This window comes from Bubalus kerabau, chromosome 5 (assembly GCF_029407905.1).
Source record: "Bubalus kerabau isolate K-KA32 ecotype Philippines breed swamp buffalo chromosome 5, PCC_UOA_SB_1v2, whole genome shotgun sequence".
NCBI classification, from domain to species: domain Eukaryota; kingdom Metazoa; phylum Chordata; class Mammalia; order Artiodactyla; family Bovidae; genus Bubalus; species Bubalus kerabau.
In genome coordinates, this window is record NC_073628.1 from 74,769,946 (window position 1) to 74,789,231 (window position 19,286).

The following is a 19,286-nucleotide window of genomic DNA, read 5'->3' on the forward strand; positions in this document are numbered from 1 at the left end:
AGGATGCCCTCCAACACTGCGCTGGTCTCTGGACCTGCTGTGCGGGCAGCTCAGATTCTAATCTGGTCTTGCTCCGATGTGTTCTTGCCTCCATTGTCCACAGCTATCAGAACCAGTGCGTTTTTCTTTTGTGGGAGCTTTCAATGACCTTTTATATATTCCATAGACACAGAGCCTACCTAGTTGATCATGTGGATTTAATCTGCAGCTTGTACAGCTGGTGGGAAGGTTTTGGGTCTTCTTCCTTAGCCACACTGCCTCTGGGTTTCAACTGGGTTTTATTTCCACCTCTGCATGTGTGTCGTCACTGGGGTTTGCTCCTGAGGCTGCCCTGGAGGACTTGGGTTTGCCCCTGTGAGGGCCAGGTGTGGAGGTGGTGCAGCCGCTTGGGTTGCAGGGGTTCTGGCAGCCCCAGGTACTCAGGGGAGTTGGGGGCTAGGGCAGCAGGAAATATAGTGCTCTAGAGGTGTATGGCAACCAGTATTGGCCAATACGCTCCAGTATTCTTGCCTGGAGAACCCCCCTCCCACTACCCTGACTGAGAAGCCTGGCAGGCCACAGTCTACAGGGTCGCAAAAAGTTGGACATGACCAAAGCGACCCTGTGCGCACAGACGTAAGACTTTTTTTTTGCCCGTAGCAACTCTGCCCCAGTGAGAGTTAAGCATGAAGGTAGTGCAGCTGCTTGGCTTGCACAGACCTTGGCGGCTCCAAATGCGCAGGGACATGGACTGCCTCCACAGCAGGTGTTATGGCTCTATCACAGTCTTTTTTCGAGCTTCCTGTAACTGGCCATCAGTAGGCTTCTTTGGCCAGTCCTTCTCTGTAGCTCCTCCCATTCAGGCACTTAGAGGGCTTTCTTGCTTGGGGTCCTTCTCTGTTGTTTGGCACGTCAGGCACATAGAGGGGCCCCCCTGGCTAGGGTCCTACTCTGTGGATCTGCATGTCAGGCACTTAAAGGGGCACGCTGGGTGGGGTCCTACTCTGTAGTTCAGTGCATCAGGCATTTGATGGGCCAGCCTCTCTATTGTTCAGCCACCAATGCTGGCGTGTGGGGAAAGAGAGGCTATGGTGATGGCTCCACCCCCTCGCATAACTCAGCAGTAATGCCTTGCTTCCATGGCTGCCTGTCTGGCTTTCCTCCACAGGCATTTCCTATCACACTCTCCTCCGTCACATCCCCCAGATCCGTCTCTCCGCAGTCAACAGCAGCTCTCATCCTGGGGTTGCTCTAAACTCAATTCCTAAACTCCAGCTCCCAGCCACGGCACCTTCCAGCAGATCTGTGTCCCTGTCCAGGAATGTATGGCTGCGGCAAGGACTGTCTGATTCTCATTCCATTTAGGCTGCCACAGATCAGCTGTTTTACTCTCAGCCTTAAATGGTTCTCCTCTGACTCAGACAATTGTCCTGATGTGGGGATTGGACCCCTGCTTCAGTTTCCTCACCTGCTGAGGACAGGTCCAGTCCTCCTAACACTCCTGTTTTCCCACTAGTTCCTTCATCCTACCGAGTTTTGTGTGGGTCTGCATATTCTTTTCCACTGGTCAGGAACTCCTGTCTGCTCTCAGGTGGTGTTCTGCATGCATGTCTGTGTCTGAAGATGTATCCTGATGTATCTGTGGGGAGAGATGTACTCCACGTCCACCTACTCCTCCGCCATCTTGTTCTCCTCCTTTGTGATTCTTTTTAACCGTGGAAGAAATGGAAAGATTTTAACAGGATTCTTATTCGGACTTATTCCATTCTGGAAAAGAAAGAAAGACAGGCACATTATTACTTATTTGCAGTCTATAAAATACTATTTTGAGAATAAATAACATTCTGGTTTCTGCCCCCTCTTTTTTTTTTTTTTTTTTTTTTGGATTTTTAATTGAAGAAAAAATGTGCAGTTAGGCCAAAGGAAGAAATACCTTTACTGCCAAAGATGACTGTGCTATCTGTCTCCTCAAGGAACTTTTTTATGAAGATAATCTGATTTTCAATTTGATTTATCTGATATCAGAGATTGAACCAAATGACTCCCAAGGCTATTCTCAAATCCACATTTTATAATTTTTGAGAAAGAAAATGTCCTTTTTAAAGAGTTCTATAAACTGAAAAAGGAGTTTTCTTTTTTCTGTGAAGGCACCACCCTCGATGGGTGGTGCCCCAGTGAGAACTGGGGATGTACTCCTGGCCTGCCTTGAGTTTAGGACCACAGAGCACAGATCTAGTTGGAACATAATGGAAGGCCCCACCAGTCCCTCATGAATGGCAGCAGGAGAGCAGAGCTGCAAGCTCAGATACCTCTGTATGTCATCCAGTTGCTTCTGCTTTCAAAAACTTGCTTTTACTTGGTTGCACTGAAGCACATTCTATCTAGAATTAAGGGGAAAAAAGAGATTGTAATGGCAAAGTGGATGCCTGGTGTTTCCTTATGTTTTGCAGAAAGAAAATCTGGGCTTCCTTTTGATAAACCACAGTATCTTTGTGGAGCCAGATTTGGGCCCCAAAGGGCAAGGTCTTTACCTCCTCATTGGCTGTGAGGCATAGTGTTGTCCTGTCTATAGATAATACTTCTTCTGTATGTTGGGGACCAAAGGAGTCGTATGTGATCACAGTTCAGTGAACATATGATTTCAGGAAGAGAGATCTCAGTGGCAGAATAATGCTTAGTATGTGCAAATTGTGTTTGGCTGGATGTAAAGAAACCCTGAAACCCTGATTTATGGTAGTATATTCTTCTGGCATAAAAAGTAAGTGAAAGAAAAATACTGAATGATGTCACTTATGTGTGAATCAAAAGGAAAAACTTGTGAAAACTGAGTCGAATGACGGTTACTAGGGGCTGGGGCAGGAGAAATTGGGGAGATGTTGTTTAAGGCTATTAATTCAAAACCAAGTTGGTAAGTCCTAAGTCCTGAAGATTTAATTCGCTGGATCCTGCTTGTAGCCAACAATGCTGTATTATAAGCTTCAAAGTTACTAAAAGACTAGATCTTAATTATGTCCACCACAAAAAATGAAATTATAATTATGTGAGGTGATAGAGATACTAACTATGATGGTAATCATATTGCAATATGTGAATGAACCAAGTCAACATGTTATACATCTTACAACATTGTATGGCAATTGTTTTACGGCAATTTTGTTTTTAGTTGTTAAGTCGTGTCTGACTCTTTTTGACCCCATTATCTGTAGCCCACCAACCTCCTCTGTCCATGGGATTTCCCAGGCAAAGATACTAGAGTGGCAACCCACTCTAGTATCTGGCATATTCCAGACCCTGGGATTGAACCCATATCCCCTGCATTAACATGTGGATTCTTTACCACTGAGCCACCTGGAAAGCCCTGTATGGCAATTAGACTCCAATAAAAAGAAATCTGCAGATACACCCTACTGCATATAATATAGATTAAAAAAAAAAAAAGGACCTATTGTATAGCATAAATAACTATGTATTATCCTGTAATAACCTATAATGGGAAAGAATCTGATATATATATATATATATATCTCAGATCAGATCAATCGCTCAGTCATGTCCGACTCTTTGCGACCCCATGAATCACAGCACACCAGGCCTCCCTGTCCATCACCAACTCCCGGAGTTCACAGAGACTCACGTCCATCGAGTCAGTGATGCCATCCAGCCATCTCATCCTCTGTTGTCCCCTTCTCCTCCTGCCCCCAATCCCTCCCAGCATCAGAGTCTTTTCCAATGAGTCAACTCTTCGCATCAGGTGGCCAAAGTATTGGAGTTTCAGCTTTAGCATCATTCCTTCCAAAGAAATCCCAGGGCTGATCTCCTTTAGAATGGGCTGATTGGATCTCCTTGCAGTCCAAGGGACTCTCAAGAGTCTTCTCCAACACCACACTTCAAAAGTATCAATTCTTCGGCGCTCAGCCTTCTTCACAGTCCAACTCTCACATCCATACATGACCACAGGAAAAACCATAGCCTTGACTAGACGGACCTTTGTTGGCAAAGTAATGTCTCTGCTTTTGAATATGCTATCTAGGTTGGTCATAACTTTCCTTCCAAGGAGTAAGCGTCTTTTAATTTCATGGCTGCAGTCACCATCTGTAGTGATTTTGGAGCCCAGAAAAATAAAGTCTGACACTGTTTCCACTGTTTCCCCATCTATTTCCCATGAAGTGGTGGGACCGGATGCCATGACCTTCATTTTCTGAATGTTGAGCTTTAAGCCAACTTTTTCACTCTCCACTTTCACTTTCATCAAGAGGCTTTTGAGTTCTCTTCACTTTCTGCCATAAGGGTGGTGTCATCTGCATATCTGAGGTTATTGATATTTCTCCCAGCAATCTTGATTCCAGTTTGTGCTTCTTCCAGTCCAGCGTTTCTCATGATATATATACATGGAGAAGGCAATGGCACCCCGCTCCAGTACTTTTGCCTGGAAAATCCCATGGATAGAGGAGCCTGGTAGGCTGCAGTCCATGGGGTCGCTAAGAGTCGGACACGACTGAGCGACTTCACTTTGACTTTTTACTTTCATGCATTGGAGAAGGAAATGGCAACCCACTCCAGTGTTCTTGCCTGGAGAATCCCAGGGACGGGGCAGCCTGGTGGGCTGCCATCTACGGGGTCACACAGAGTCGGACACGACTGAAGTGACTTAGCATAGCATAGCATATATATAAAACTGAAAGTTTGCTATACATTTGAAATTAATAAGACATTGTAAATCAACTATATCTCAATTTTTAAAAAAGGAAATTTTTAAAACGAAGGTCTAAAAGTAAGTGATTTCTGGTACCCGTGCAGCAGTTCAATCAGTTGGTGCTCACATGGCTCCAGCTCCCTTGGCTTTTCCCTGATATTGTAAGAAGGCTTCTTTGCACCCAGCTATGTATCACCATCCAAGGTAGGAGGAAGGCAACTAGGAAGAAGGATCTGCCTCAGTCACATCTGTGTCTTTTTATGAAGGAAACAAAAACTTTCCCAGAAATATTTCCCAGCAGACTTCAGAGTGTATCACGTGACCACCTCCAGCTGCAAGGGAGGCTGAGAAATCCAGGATCAGGGTCATCATGATTGGCTGTGACCAAATTAACCTGGAGTTTTGCTGACCCTGAACATAACTGGATTCTGTCAGCAGGGGTGGGGGATAGGAGTGCTCTGGATAGACATGTAAAAGTGTCTGTCAAATACAGTAACTTGAATGAGTAAATAGTTTATTTTCTGCTTTTTTTAAAAGATTTTTTTAATGTGGATCATCTTCAAAGTCTTTAATGAACCTGTTACAATATTGCTTCTGTTTTATGTTTTGACCCTTTGGCCACAAAGCATGTGGGATATTAGTTCCCTGACCAGGGATTGAACCCTCAACCCCTGCATAGAAGGTGAAGTTCCAACTACTGGACCACTGGGAAATCCCAAGTAGTTTATTTTGTGTGCTCTTGCTTGCTCAGCTGCTCCATTGTATTAGACTCTTCACCACTCTTAGTTTATTTTAGATGGGATTAAATTCCAAATCCCAGTCTATTATTTATTATCTGCTGCAAGTCAGCTAGCCTCAGGTTCTTGGGTAAAATAGAGAGAGTGATTTTTATCTCTGATTGTTGTCATTATTGCATAAGATGTTGTTTAAAATGCTTAGCAGAAGGAATGGGTAATAATAAGTCCTTAGGGATACTGGCCCCTTTCAACTTTGACCCACGGTCTATTTATGCAGAGGAAACTCTGTGCAGAAGAGACAGTGGAGAATAAGATGGCGGAGGAGTAGGTGGATGTGGTGTACATCTCTCCCCATGGATACATCAGGAATACACCTTCAGACACAGAAGTACATGCAGAATACCAGCTGAGAGCAGACAGGAGTACCTGACCAGTGGAAAAGAATATATAGACCCACGCAAAACCCAGTAGGATGGAGGAACTAGGGGGAAAAACAGGAGTGTTAGTAGGACTGGACCTGCCCTCAGCAGTGGGGGAACTGAAACAGGAGTCCGATCCCCACGTCGGGGCAATTGTCTGAGTCAGAGGAGAACCATTTAAGGCTGAGAGTGAAACAGCTGATCTGTGGCAGCCTAAATGGAATGAGAATCAGACAGTCCTTGCCACAGCCATACATTCCCCGGACAGGGACTCAAATCAGTGGAAGGTGCAGCGGCTGGGAGCTGGTGTTTAGGGATTGTGGAGCAACCCCAGGCTGAAGGCTGCTGTTGACTGGAGGGACGGGTTGAGGGGATGTGAGGGAGGAGATTGTGGTGGGAAAGGCCTGTGGAGGAAAGCCAGGCAGCCGTGGAAGCAAGGCGATACTGCTGAGTCATGCGAGGGGGTGGAGCCATCACCATAGCCTCTCTCTCCCCACATGACAGCATTGGCGGCTGAACAATAGAGAGGCTGGCCCATCAAATGCCTCATGCACTGAACTACAGAGCAGGACCCCAACCAGGGTGCCCCTTTCAGTGCCTGATGCGCCCATCTACAGAGAAAGACCCCAGTCAGGGGGCCCCCTCTATGTGCCTGATGTGCTGAACAACAGAGAAGGACCCCAGGCAAGGGAGCCTTCTAAGTGCCTGAACTGGCAGAGTTATGGAGAAAGACTGACCAAAGAGGCCTTCTGATCACCAGCTACAAGAGACTTGAAAAAAGACTCTAACAGGGCCATAACTCCTTCTGCGGAGGCAGTCCATATTCCTGCACAGTTGGTGCTGCCAGGGTCCCTGCAAGCCAAGCAGCTATGTCACCTTCACGCTCAACTCTCACTGGGGCAGAACTGCCATGGGCAAAAAAATCCTTGTGCCTATGCGCGCAGGCTCACTTTGGTCATGTCCAATTCTTTGCAACCCTGTAGATTGTGGCCTGCCAGGCTTCTCTGTCAGGGAGGGGGGTTCTCCAGGCAAGAACCCCCAAATTTAAAAAAAAGAGAGAGACTATGGCTCTTCACTGGGGCATCTAGAAATTATTCAGAACAGAGGGAATTCAGTTCTCTCTGGCACCTTTAGTGAGGCACCTGTCACGGGTTGGTAGGGATTCCCAGTACAGGTGAATAAGCTAAGATCAGGAGCCAGTGGACAAAATTTCTTAGAGATGTTGACTCTGCCTGCTCCCTGTGGGCCTCAGGAAGCCTTCAAACATAGTGTGAATAAATCACACTCACCCTCTAGCAAATGCCTAGATGCTTCCAGGATTCCTGTTTTTCCCCCATCCCTGCCCCAATGCAAGACACAGGCATACTGATTTTCATGCACAAAGAGTAGAAACCAGAAAGGTATGTTTGGTGCAATGATAAAAAGTTAGGCTCTGGTGTGGGTTCAAACCCCAGCTCTGTTGTAAAGTAGCTATGTGACTGCTGAGCAAGTTAGCTCATCTTTCTGTGCTGTGTGACTCTGAGCAAGTTACTTGATCCCTCTGTGCCTCAGTTTCCCTATAATTAAATGGAAGTGATAAAAGCACTTCATAAAGTCGTTGTGAGAAATAGATGAGTCAAATATACATAAAGGGCTTCCAGGGTGACATCTGTAGTGGAATATCTTGCAGACACATTAGAATGGGTTCGGCCACCACTTGATTTAAATGTGCCCTGAGACGGTTACTGCACTGACGAAATAACAAGTAATCTAAGCCTCAAAATGGCTAAACTTCTAAATTACTCCTGGAGGATTACCCTAGAGCCTAAAGGAGTCCCCAGTGTTGCCTTTCAGCTTTGCCTGGGTTCCTTCTGAGCTTCTGCCAGGCCAGCCATAGAGGGAATACCCACAAGTGGGTATCATTAAAGTAGGGAAAACATCAGCACATTTTTCTCCTTGCTCTGTCTAACATACAAACAGGACCATGTTACTCTCTGGCTTGAAGACTTCTCGGTGCCATTTCTTTGTCAGATTTCCTTACATGTCATACAAATGTTTCCAGGCTATGCCACCTGGCACCACCTGCTTATCTTCTGCAAGCCCTGTTGTCATATGTTCTGAAGACAACAGTTCTCAAACTTTAACTGCACCATAAGTATCCAGAGAGCTGGTTAAAAAGCAGATTTTTGGGCCCTACAGAATTTCTGATTCAGCTGGTGGGACTCAAGAATGTACATCTCTAACTGATCCATTCAGTTGGGCTGCTTTTCCTTTTCTGAATGGAAATCAAGACTTTAAAAACTAATTTTTAATTCATATTTTTTCACCAATGCAGAGTAGTCCTCCCCGACTAGACCTTGAGCTGTTTGAAGTCTAGAACCTTGCTGATTCATCTTCATCCATCTAGGGACTTCCTGGCCCATTGTTGAAGACCTAGTAGTTTTTCTCAACAGTGTCTGATGCTCAAATGAAATTCAAATGAATGAGGTTTGGCTTTGCATCTGTTCTGTCCTTCATCTACAAAGCAGCAGTGCCAACTGAATTGCTGGCAAGAACTTTTCTTAGTCGTGGTGGCAGGCTGACCAAGTTAGGCCCCCAAGACTTCCTCTGGGACCCACACACTCATTTGTTTAAAAACTGTATAAAGTTCAATATACCCAGTAAAGGCTCAACAGGAGCTTTTTATCCTCTGAAAGTCAGTACTCCAGTGTGGATAGATCTGCAGCCTTGGTTCATGGACACCTAGGGTATCTCATTTTTATTCTCTTACCCAAGTTCTTCCCTTAAAGATGCATAGAATACCCACTGATCTCATTTTAGATATGATAAATGAATTTTTTCTTTCATTTTGGTTGACCAGTACAAAAGGAACGGTAATCATACAACTGAGAATAGAATAACCTTAATGAATGTCCCTTCTAGAGAGAACAGGGTGGAACAGCCTGGCCTGAGAGTATATTTAAGCATGTATTGTAATCTTTACTCTAGATGTTATCTGAATTTTTGTTCATTGTTTTATCATATTTGGCCATTGTTTTACATTATATTAGGGCTTCCCTGATAGCTCAGTTGGTAAAGAATACACCTGCAATGCAGGAGACCCTTATTTCATTCGTGGGTGGGGAAGATCCCCTGGAGAAGGGATAGGCTACCCACTGTAGTATTCTTGGGCTTCCCTTGTGGCTCAGCTGGTAAAGAATCCACCTGCAATGCGGGAGACCTAGTTTTGATCCCTGGGTTGAAGAAGAATGTGTATTTTCCTAGCCAATGAAAATTTCTGATTGATTTAAACATTAGGATGACAGAAGGCCCTTATCTAACTTGAGTAACACAGATTTCTTTTGTAGGGTTCTTGGTTTTTACTGAAGGTCTCATTTACCAGTCCTTTCTTTTTTTCAGACCTGACTGACATCAAACAAGCTTTGGCTGGCTATTTCACCATCCTGAACCTGGATTTCCTTATTTACCAAATGGAAATAATATTGTCTCATAATATTGCTGTGAGAAGTAAGTGAAACAGCATAAGTAAGGTGCCAAACCATGTACTGCATTGTGAGTAGGGTCTAGAAGGGGCAGGGTCCCTGTATATAAAGTTTGGTACATAGTAGGTTCATAGTAAACACTAAATTAAAATATTTATTGAACACTTGCTGCTGCTGCTAAGTCACTTCAGTCGTGTCCGACTGTGCGACCCCATAGACGGCAGCCCACCAGGCTCCCCCCGTCCCTGGGACTCTCCAGGCAAGAACACTGGAGTGGGTTGCCATTTCCTTCTCCAATGCATGAAAGTGAAAAGTGAAAGTGAAATCGCTCAGTCATGTCTGACCCTCAGCGACCCCATGGACTGCAGCCTACCAGGCTCCTCTGCCCATGGGATTTTCCAGGTAAGAGTACTGGAGTGGGTTGCCATTGCCTTCTCCGATTGAACACTTACTGCCTATGTAACTTCATGCTCCATGTGATGTGGTATAGGCTAAAGAAGCATATAGTCAGTGGTGAGTAAGGGCCATTCGTGCAAAATTAAGTAAAACAAAGGCAACAAATTCATAAATGGCAACGGGACCCACACAGCATAAAATAGTAGAGGCCTGCATGCCTAAGAGGATTATAATCAAGGATTGAGTTTTGTCAGAGGAGGCAATAAGATTCTGAAGATTTTATAAAGAATTTTTAAGTTTTTATTTTGATTCTTCTTTACCATCAAACAAAGAGGAGGTTTCCCCCAAGCCTCAGTTTCTTAATTGGTATAATATGGATACTAATAAAACATTGTGAGGATTCAGTGAAATAAATTGTGCAACTTAGTGGATTAATAAATGCTCAATAACCTGAACAGTTCTATGAAGACCTACAAACCTTCTAGAACTAACACCCATAAAAGAAGTCCTTTTCCTTATAAGGGACTGGAATGCAAAAGTAGGAAGTCAAGAAACACCTGGAGTAACAGGCAAATTTGGCCTTGGAGTACAGAATGAAGCAGGGCAAAAGCTAATAGAGTTCTGCCAAGAGAACTCACTGGTCATAGCAAACACCCTATTCCAACAACACAGGAGAAGACTCTATACATGGACATCACCAGCTGGTCGACACTGAAATCAGATTGGTTATATTCTTTGCAGCCAAAGATGGAGAAGCTGTATACAGTCACCAAAAACAAGACCAGGAGCTGACTGTGGCTCAGATCATGAACTCCTTATTGCCAAATTGAGACTGAAATTGAAGAAAGTGGAGAAAACCACTAGACCATTCAGGTGTGACCTAAATCAAATCCCTTATGACTATACAGTGGAAGTGAAAAAATAGATTCAAGGGATTAGGTCTGATAGAGTGCTTGAAGGACTATGTACAGAGGTTCGTGACATTGTACAGGAGGCAGTGATCAAGACCATCCCCAAGAAAAAGAAATGCAAAAAAGCAAAATGGCTGTCTGAGGAGGCCTTACAAATAGCTGTAAAAAGAAGAGAAGCAAAAAGCAAAAGGGAAAAGGAAAGATATACCCATTTGAGTGCAGCGTTCCGAAGAATAGCAAGGAGAGATAAGAAAGCCTTCCTCAGTGATCAATGCAAAGAAATAGAAGAAAACAATAGAATGGGAAAGACTAGAGATCTCTTCAAGAAAATTAGAGATACCAAGGGAACATTTTATGCAAAGATGGGCTCAATAAAGGACAGAAATGGTATGAGAAGCAAAAGATATTAAGAAGAGGTGGCAAGAATACACAAAAGATCTTCATGACCCAGATGATCACAATGGTGTGATCACTCACCTAGAGCCAGACATCCTGGAATGTGAAGTCAAGTGAGCCTTAGAAAGCATCACTAGAAACAAAGCTAGTGGAGGTGATAGAATGCCAGTTGAACTATTTCAAATCCTGAAAGATGACACTGTGAAAGTGCTGCACTCAATATGTCAGCAAATTTGGAAAACTCAGCAGTGGTCACAGGACTGGAAAAGGTCAGTTTTCATTCCAATCCCAAAGAAAGGCAATGCCAAAGAATGCTCAAACTACCGCACAATTGCACTCATCTCACACGCTAGTAAAGTAATGCTCAAAATTCTCCAAGCCAGGCTTCAATAATATGTGAATCGTGAACTTCCTGATGCTCAAGCTGGTTTTAGAAAAGGCAGAGGAACCAGAGATCAAATTGACATCATCCACTGGATCATGGGAAAAGCAAGAGAGTTCAAGAAAAACATCTATTTCTGCTTTACTGACTATGCCAAAGCCTTTGACTGTGTGGATCACAATAAACTGTGGAAAATTCTTCAAGAGATGGGAATACCAGACTACCTGACCTGCCTCCTGAGAAATCTGTATGCAGGTCAGGAAGCAACAGTTAGAACTGGACATGGTTCCAAATAGGAAAAGGAGTTCGTCAAGGCTGTATATTGTCACCCTGCTTATTTTAAATAATATGCAGAGTCCATCATGAGAAACGCTGGGCTGGAAGTAGCACAAGCTGGAATCAAGATTGCAGGCAGAAATATCAATAACCTCAGATATGCAGATGACACCACCCTTATGGCAGAAAGTGAAGAGGAACTAAAAAGCCTCTTGATGAAAGTGAAAGTGGAGAGTAAAAAAGTTGGCTTAAAGCTCAACATTCAGAAAACAAAGATCATGGTATCTGGTCCCATCACTTCATGGCAAATAGATGGGGAAACAGTGGGAACAGTGTCAGACTTTATTTTTTTGGGCTCCAAAATCACTGCAGATGGTGATTGCAGCCATGAAATTAAAAGACGCTTACTCCTTGGAAAGAAAGTTATAACCAACCTAGACAGCATATTCAAAAGCAGAGACATTACTTTGCCAACAAAGGTCCATTTAGTCAAGGCTATGGTTTTTCCAGTAGTCATGTATGGATGTGAGAATTGGACTATAGAGAAAGCTGAGCACTGAAGAATTGATGCTTTTGAAGTGTGGTGTTGGAGAAGACTCTTGAGAGTCCCTTGGACTGCAAGGAGATCCAACCAGTCCATCCTAAACGAGATCAGTCCTGGGTGTTCATTGGTAGGACTGATGTTGAAGCTGAAACTCCAATACTTTGGCCACCTGATGCAAAGAGCTGACTCATTGGAAAACACCCTGATACTGGGAAAGATTGAGGGTAGGAGGAGAAGGGGACGACAGAGGATGAGATGGTTGGATGGCATCACCGACTCGATGGACATGGGTTTGGGTGGGCTCTGGGAGTTGGTGATGGACAGGGAGGCCTGGCGTGCTGCAATTCATGGGGTCTCAAAGAGTCATACATGACTGAGTGACTGAACTGAACTGAGAACTGTAACTATTGAAGAGGAAAACAATTCTAGAGAATATTTAAAAAAAAAAAAAAAAAGCTTGGGACCAGCAGTCTGGAAACCTGAGTCCTTCATCTCTCTGAGTCTACAAGGATGAAACTAGAGGACCATCAGACTCTCAAAGCCCCTTCCAGCACGATGGTCCTTTGTGCTGGGCTCTGTGTAACTGCATGATGAGTGGGGTCTAAAGGGACAACGGTTCCTGCCCTCACCATCAGCTGCACACCAGATGCTGCCTGCTCCCTCCCCTGGCTCTCAAGGTGTCTCGTGAGTATGTTGAGTTCATAGAGAGCTGGGTTTGAATTTTGGCTCTGGGCCTCAGTTTCTGCAGGGGAATATAGTTTTTCTTTACATTGTAGGGTGGTTATAAGGAATCGAGGAGGTGCCGATCACAGTGGTGACTATGATGATGGTGATGGTGATGATGACAGGAGTGGTGCTAATGATGATGGGGGTGGTGATGGTATTGATGATGATAGTGATGGTGATGATGATGATGATGGTGGTGGTGGTGGTGATGATAGTGATGGTGATGATGATGATGATGGTGGTGGTGGTGGTGTGTGGCTGTTGTTACTACTCTAATACCTCTTGACCTAAGAAAACAGGAATTTGTCCCTTGCATCCTCCTGCTCCCAAGCATTATTCCCCTCTCCTGTCCTGGTGGGTCTGTTTCTTTTTCATTCCTTTGCTTCCAGTGTTATTTTACTGGCCCCCAAAAGCAATCTTATTACCATCTTGTCTTGATATTGTCCAGGTCCCCCCAAGAACACAGAAACTTCCCTTGCAAGTTTCTTATCCTTTTGGGTTTGCTTCCTGTATTTCACGTTGTTCCACACTCATGGACCCCAGTTACTGGGCAAAAGATATGCTGTGATATTCTATGCATATTTATATCAAGATCTCATGATACATACATCTTTGCTTGCATACATGCTAAGACATTTCAGTCATGTCCGACTCTTTACAACCCTATGGACTTAGCTCTCTGGGCACCTCTGTCCATGGGGACCCTCCAGTCAAGAATACTGGAGTGGGTTGTCATTCCCTCCTCCAAGGGATCTTTCTGACCCTGGGAATGGACTCACATCTCTTATGTCTCCTGTACGGGCAGGCAGGTTCCTTACCACTAGCACCACCTGGGAAGCCCATATATACGTACCATTGAAAGTAAAAAGCGAAGTCGCTCAGTCGTGTCCAACTCTTTGCGACCCCATGGGCAGTAGCCTGCACCAGGCTCCTCCGTCCATGGGATTTTCTAGGCAATAGTACTGGAGTGGGTTGCCATTTCCTTCTCCAGGGAATCTTCCCAACCCAGGGATTGAACCCAGGTCTCCCAGATTGTAGACAGATGCTTCACCATCTGAGCCACCAGGGAAGTCATTACCTTTGTTCATCTCACTGAAATGAAGTTTTTGCCTTCACTTCTAACCGAAACCAGTGTTTGAATAAAAATAACGCCAGACACAAAGAAGTCAATCACACACTCATTTCTGAGAGCAACCACATAAAATTAGTGAGTTCAGTCCTTACATACACAGCAGGTGTGTTAATGCAGTGGAGGAACTTTGCAAATCAGTCGGATCTAGGCTCACTTCTAACCAGCTAGCCTTAGCTGGGGTGCCCTGAAGTCAGAAACCCCGAGGAAGTGTATACAGTGTGAGAAGAGTTTCCTAAGACACTCTGTTAACAGCCAAGATGAGAGGCTGACATTTTTAAAAGACAGAGAGGGGGAAAGGTGAGAAACCAACTTACCAGGAAGATAGCGCTAGAGTTGAACCTATGATTTCAACTCAGATATGCAGCTTCGTTGCCAAGATAGCTGTGTCTGAGTTATCTTGGGAAGAAACAACATTCTGGACTGATGGGATAGACGTGGGGGAGTTTGTGGATTTGAAAGCAGTCCCTCCAGCCCCTCTTCCCCCAGCTTTCAGTAAAAGCTTGTATTGAACTGTGCCACTCAGGCAGGGAGTTAAAAGAAGCCCAGGCTAGAGTAAAATTTCCAATTTGGAAGCTAGAAGCTGCTCCTTCTTACTCAGCACTTACTTTTTTTTTAAGGGTTTATTATTTACTTATTTATGGCTGTGCTGGTTCTTCATTGCTGCGAGCGGGCTTTTCTCTAGTTGTGGCGATCAGGTCTAGTTGCAGTACTCGGGCTTGTCATTGCAGTGACTTCACTTGTGGAGCACAGGCTGTAGGGTGAGCGGGCTTCAGTAGTTGCAGTCCCCGGGCTCTGGAGCGCAGGCACAGTAGTTGTGCACAGGGGCTTAGCTGTTCCAAGCCATCTTCCCGACCCAGGGATCGAACTGGAGCCTCCTGCATTGGCAGGCAGATTCTTTACCACTGAGTCATGGGGAAGCCCTTTACTCAGTGCGTCTGCTCCTTCAGTTCAGTTCAGTTCAGTCGCTCTGTCATGTCCAACTCTTTGCCACCCCATGAACCGCAGCACGCCAGGCCTCCCTCTCCATCACCAACTACCAGAGTCCACCCAAACCCATGTCCATCGAGTCGGTGATGCCATCCAACCATCTCATCCTCTGTCATCCCCTTCTCCTCCTGCCCTCAATCTTTCCCAGCTTCAGGGTGTTTTCCAATGAGTCAGCTCTTCGTATCAGGTGGCCAAAGTATTGGAGTTTCAGCTTCAACATCAGTCCTACCAATGAACACCCAGGACTGATCTCCTTTAGAATGAACTGGTTGGATCTCCTTGCAGTCCAAGGACTCTCAAGAGTCTTCTCCAACACCACAGTTCAAAAGCATCAATTCTTCAGTGCTCAGCTTTCTTTATAGTCCAACTCTCACATCCATACATGACCACTGGAAAACTTGCCCCCACCTAACTTTGTACCGGATTTTGCTTTCTTATTATGCGTTTTATCATTTGTCAATTGCTTTGAAGATTAAATTAGGACCTGCCATTGTTAAGAAGAAGGCATTGCCTGAGAAGGCAATGGCACCCCACTCCAGTACTCTTGCCTGGAAAATCCCATGGACGGAGGAGCCTAGTACGCTGCAGTCCATGAGGTCGCTAAGAGTCAGACACAACTGAGCGACCTCCCTTTCACTTTTCACTTTCAAGCATTGGAGAAGGAAATGGCAACCCACTCCAGTATTCTTGCCTGGAGCCTGGTGGGCTGCCGACTATGGGGTCACACAGAGTCGGACACGACCGAAGCGATTTAGCAGCAGCAGCAGCAGCAGCATTGTTAAGTTCTCCACTGCAGCAAGCACAGAGCAAAGACAAAGTACCATTCCATTTAGTGTTCTTGAAACTGGTCAATGAAATCAGCAAAGCTTAGGGATTTAAGAAACTTAGGACTAATGTTAGGCATAATGGAATTATTCCACTCTATGGGGAAACCATATAGCTGGGGTCCCCAACCCTGGGCTAAGGGCCTGTTAGGAACTGGGCCACACAGCAGGAGGTGAGCAGCAGGTGAGCAAGCAAAGCTTCCTCTGTATTTACAGCAAATCCCCGCCCCATACAGTCACTCACATTACAACCTCAGCTTCACCTCCTGTCAGATCAGCAGCGGCATCATACATGTAATGCATTTGAATCATCCCCAAAGCATACCACAACCCCCATGTCTGTAAAAAGTTGTCTTCTGTAAAACTGGTTCCCTGGTGCAAAAATGGCTGGAGACTGCTGCCGTGGAAGCCTGTGAGTCTGTGAGTTTATGAGTCAGGCTGACCTGGGACTGAGTCCTGGCCCCAGGCACTCTTTGCCAGTGACCTTGGTGAGTTGCTGTTGTCACACATGTTCATCTCTGGGTTCATCTGAACTTCTTGTCTCCAAGTCTCACCTTCTTCATCTCTAACGGGAGGGAGCTCATGATTCCTACTGCATAGAATACTAACAGTACCTACTTCAAAGAACCAACCTCATAATAAGAGTAAGTCCCTCATAATTCTTGGAAAGAGTTCATGGAAATTATGATTAAACAGCTTTTAGCATAGTGTTTGCTACGTATTAGGCACTCATTGAGTGAGAGCTGTTAATAATAACGTGGTCATTTTCTTTCTTTTTTTTTTTTTTTAAACGTGGTCATTTTCTACTTCAACTTTGGATTTATCTTGAGGGACGATTTTCACTCTCGTATTGACAAAATAATGACATCATCCAAATAAATGTACTGGAGCTTTCCTTGAGGATTGATGGCGTTGTTCCCACCATGGGAAGGTGGCGCTGTGGATTTTTTTTTTAACTTTTTACTTTGTATTGGGGTATATAGCGGATTAACAAACAGTGCTGTGATAGTTTCAGGTGAACAGGGAAGGGACACAGTCATACATATACCCGTATATCTATTCTCCAAACTCCCCTCCCAGCCAGGCCTAGCATTGTGTTTTCATTATTTGATTGAGGTCCTTCTAATTTTTTTTTGTTAAAAATATCAAGATAAGAGAGGGGACATGGGTCTACCTGTGGCTGATTCATGTCGATGTTTGGCAGAAGCCAATACAATACTGTAAAGCAATTATCGTTCAATTAAAAATAGATAAATTATATATATGTATATATATTAAGATAATCCATTTAATGTATGTAAAAAATCCCCGTGATTCTATGATTATACAGAGGATTCTGGAGTTATCTGTGGAATAAGAATAACTGCCATTTATTCAGTGTCTACCAGCTGTCTTGCCCCGTGTGGGGCACTTTGGCTCCATTACTTCACCTGATCCTCTGACTGGCCACGATTTTAGCTCCATTTCACTGACGAATGAATGAAAGCTCAAAGGGTAAGCAACTTGCTCTGGTCACATAGTCCGAAAATAGCAGAGGTGGGTGTGATTTGAAGTGGGCTCTGACATCAAGTCCGTGCCCTGGCCAGCACTCCTGACATCTGGAATATTCGCAGTCTTGTTCAGAGATTAGGCACGCACCAGCCCCACCCCAAAGGCTGGGGTATGATTCTTCTACCTGTTTGCCAGGATTTTGCTCCTGCAGTTTAAGCCTGCGCGGAAACACCATTGTAAATTACTTATTTTGAAAGTTGGCTAATGGGCCTGAAGGATTCACTATTCACAGTAAACAACACCAACAGCACGTGGGAGAGTAGGTCTCCAGGCCAGGAAATCGCCTCATTTATCTTAATCCTTCCTCCTTCGCACACACATCTCCTGTTCCTCCGGCCCTGTTCCTTCCCTCGTTGAACACACAGGATGTGTGTTTTGGGTGTAAGGGTACAAGCGCCCTGGCAGACGTTCCCTGCAGTGTTAATGATCTTGAACTGTTCTCTGGTGTCTGCGGCGTTGGGAAGACCAGGGGGAGAAGAAGCCACACCTTTGGTACACGTGTCTGAACAAATGTGTGCAGTGACTGTTCACAACTGTCTCTAATTCTTCTCCCTCTGATGCACATCAGTGGAGCTCCCGTTAGGCGTTAGGTGCCAGGCACGGGGCTACGCTGACCATGGGATCAGGACTAAGATGACTTTCCTGGAGGAGCTTGCAGAAAGGAGTGAGCTGGAGGAGACTGGCAAGCAGAGAAGGTCTCATTCTAATATAGTAAATGCTGCCATGTATGTATGTACCCCGCAGCTCAGATGGTAAAGAATCTGCCTGCAGTGCAGGAGACCTGGGTTCAACCCTCAGGAAGATCCTCTGGAGAAGGGAATGGCAATCCGCTTCAGTATTCTTGCCTGGCTAATCCTATGACAGAGGAACCTGGCAGGCTACAGTTGGTGGGGTTGCAAAGAGGCCCAATTAGACTGAGTGACTAATACTACTGCTACTACGAGTATACAGCGCTGATACTGAGACCTGAAATGGCGTGGAAGGATGAAGGCAGAGCAAGTCCCAAATGTTTTGGTGAAATAGATGATGTCTCAGCTAAACACAAGAAGTGCAATAGTGTGAGACCAGCAGATCTCAAACCGCATTCCCTGGAACCACATCTTGACACCTACCACAGACTAGGGACTATTTGAGCCCTGGAGAGATGGAGGGAATACAATAGATTCCAGGGCAATTAACTTCTAGAGTCAGACTCCTCCGCTATCAATGTATTTTGCAATCTTAGGTAAGTCACTTCACTCTTTTGGACTCAATTTCTTGGTCTGTGAAAGAGGGAAGTTGAAGAAGATAATCAAAAAAACTCTCTTGCCAGTTTTGACTCCTTTACAGGTAAAAGAAGAAATATTTTTGAAGATTTCTTGATTTTTTTTTTCCCATGATAACAGCCCATGAACATCCTTGGCCCTGGAGTTAGAGGAGGACAAAATACACGTGGTTCTTGTTCTTGTGGAATTCACCAGCTGCCTGGGAAACAGTTTTAAACAAACAAAATACATAATTACAGATTACTGAGGGTAACTGCTTTTGAAGGAAAAGTTTTTGGAAAACTTTTCATTTCTTAAGCAGCTTCAACTTGTCTGTGATTCTCTTGATTTACCATTGTGGTTAACAAAACTGCATCTTTTAAAAAGTGTTTTAGTTTTGGAAACGTCTGTGTGTGTCCGTGTTAGTTACTCAGTCGTGTCCGACTCTTGGTGACTCCGTGGTCTGTAGCCCGCAGGCTCCTTTCTGTTTACATTTATTTTATTGAAATATAGCTGATTTACAACATTGTGTTAATTTCTGCTGTACAGCAAAGTGATTCACTTATACATGTATATGCATGCTAAGTCACTTCAGTTGTGTCCAACTCTTTGTGACCCCCATGGACTG